This window comes from Nannospalax galili, unplaced genomic scaffold, assembly GCF_000622305.1.
Source record: "Nannospalax galili isolate Female #2095 unplaced genomic scaffold, S.galili_v1.0 scaffold5605, whole genome shotgun sequence".
In the NCBI taxonomy this organism is placed as follows: Eukaryota; Metazoa; Chordata; class Mammalia; order Rodentia; family Spalacidae; genus Nannospalax; species Nannospalax galili.
Genome location: NW_008352263.1, coordinates 3070 through 5817, shown reverse-complemented (window position 1 = coordinate 5817; position 2748 = coordinate 3070).

The window sequence follows — 2748 nt, the reverse complement described above, 5'->3', positions numbered from 1 at the left end:
GAGATGGCTCAGTGGATAAGGGTGCTTGCTGCCAAGCCTGAAGTCCTGAGTTCTATTCCTAGGACCCACACAGTAGAAGGAGAGAACCAACTCCCACAAGTTGTTCTCTTACCTCCATGTGTGCTATAGCACATGCTCCACACACACACACACACACACACACGTGCTTGTGCACACATGCAATAAATAAATAAATAAATAAATAAATAAATAAAGGTTAAAAAAAGAATGCAGAGGAGATGGTGGACGTGTTTCTTCTACTTAAAACTTTGGTATGATTAAATGTTGTGTTATGGATCTGGAGAGATGGCTCCGTGGTTAAGAGCACTGGCTGCAGAGGACCCAGGTTCTATTCCCAGCACCACATGGAGGCTAACAACCATCTGAAACTCCATTTCCAGGGGAATCTAATGCCCTCTTCTGACCTCCGTGGGCATTGCATGGCACAGGTGCACCTATGTACATGTAGGCAATACACTCATAAACATAAGATAAAAATAATAAAATATTTTTAAAAATGCTGTATCATGTGAAATGAAATTTTATGAGATTCATAAAGTTTTTTGTTAAGCACTCATTAGGAAGTGAAATTTTGTTTGTTTTAGGAAAAAATCCTTTTGAGTTTGCTGTCTTCTTATGAAAAAAAATTCTACAAGAATATTGTCATTAAGTGTAAAACACAGTTTAATATTCTCATTCCCTTCAGCAAGTCCAAACTTCCAAAACTTTTAATATTTGGATTATCACATAGAATATTTATTTATTTACATAGGAGTTAATTAGGGCATCAAACCAGGCTACAAGAACTCTGACTAGAAATTGGTCAAAGTTATCTCATTATCTGTTCATTCATATACACAGCATGCAACATAGTCCCACTAATGTCATAGCCTTTAAAACGAAGATCAGAACCCTCAGCAAATGTGCCCTGCCCCTGGAGTGTCTCAGAAACTAAAAATGAATTGGCTATATTTCCAGATAAATAAATGAGGCCAATGGTGGTGAAGATGCATTTGAAATCGAGGGACACTCACCCCTACTGTCCCCCAAACAAGCATGAAGACTAGATTTCACGTGCTTCTTAGTCTTCCATAGGAGATATGAATGCGACTTTTCCTTGGTGATTTATCATTGCCCAAAGTATTGCTAAAACTTTTTATTACATTTTAATCACTTTGTGTGTTTGTGTGTTAGTTTGTGTGTATGTGTGTGCATATACATGCCAAAGCATGCACATGGAAGTCAGAGGTCAACTTTCTGAAATTTGTTCTCTTCTTTACCACCATGAGGTTCCTGGAAACCGAACTCAGGTTGTCAGACTTGGCAGCAGGTGACTTTGTCCACAGAACCATATCACCGCCCCAAAGTAATTTTTTTCTCCCTTTCTGATCTTTTCACTTGTGATTTTGAGTTTTACTGTAGGAAATGGCTCAGTTTTGCTCTCAGAGGTCCAGGTGACAGGTGAGCTTGGCAGATCCACTTGACCTTGCCAAGCCTCATTTCTCACTTGTCATGGGAAGCAGCGGTACCTACCAGTCTTACAGGGATGTGTGAGGAGAGTAGGTGTCACATCATCTTTAATGAAGTCTGTGTGAGATTTTTTGTGGGTTGAGGCTGGTACTTTAAGGAAGGTTGTCTCTTGGAATTGACTGTGTTAAAAAACATGTAGTGTACTTGGCATGTTTTTACTTGTTATTATTTTTTTGTTTGTCACTGTATTATGGACTTTTAGGGGCCCAGAAAGCACCTGGTGTCCTTGACACCGCTGTCAATGCCTTTATTGAAATTTTTAAATTATCCTAGTATGCAGGAAAAGTTCTCAGGAACTCAATCACAAAAGACAACTTTGCCTCCAGATGTATCACTATTAATGAAAGCTATTTTAGATGCAACAAGAAGTAGTCAAGCAGAATTAATGCTGGAAAGTCCAGGGAATAACAGATTTTTAGAAGAGAGACATAGATGAGTAAAATATAGATAGAAGAAGGGTTTCTTGGTATTCATTACAATTCATGGATAAATTGGCAAGATTAAGACCACCTTGGTGTCTTTTGATAAAAGATCAACAAGAGAGCATTAAAAGGCAACTACAGACTGTAGTTAAGGATTGGAAAGATAGCTGGAAAAGATGGCTTCATAAGTCCCTAACATAAAATGATTTTTTAGGATCTAAGGGGTTAAAGAATGACTTGGAAGCCCGGTGGCCCACTACAAATAAGCAAGGAATGTTATCAAATAGTTAAAAATGAAATATCATGCACAGTTGATATTGAAAGTACTTGGTGGTTTAAGGTCATTCTGACCTGAAAACACAAAACTAAGCAGAGTTCTGGGTGCATAATAAAAACTTGTAGTAGAAACCATAGTATCATAAAGCAGGAGTTTGCTGACTAGTACCAGGTTGATAAGATAGAGAAATGTGTTTTGGCTATATATGAAGGTTGGAAAAATTGTTTTACTTTTACTGAAAATCTTAGAAGGTGACTAATTACAGAACAGTCACGCTGATGATGAACTTTCGCAATCTTTGCTGTATATATTTCAAACCTTGCAGCTGCAAAAATACACTCAGACTTTCATCAAGCTCCTTTGTGTCTGTTTGTCATTCGCCGACTCCTTGTCCACCCTCTCGACGACCCTGTTCCCATCGGACTGAACTGCCCCGGTCTGGGCTGGTCCGTCGCAATTACTTATTCACTTATTATTCTCATTACCTTATTGTGACCCATGTTTCAAGAAAAAGAAACT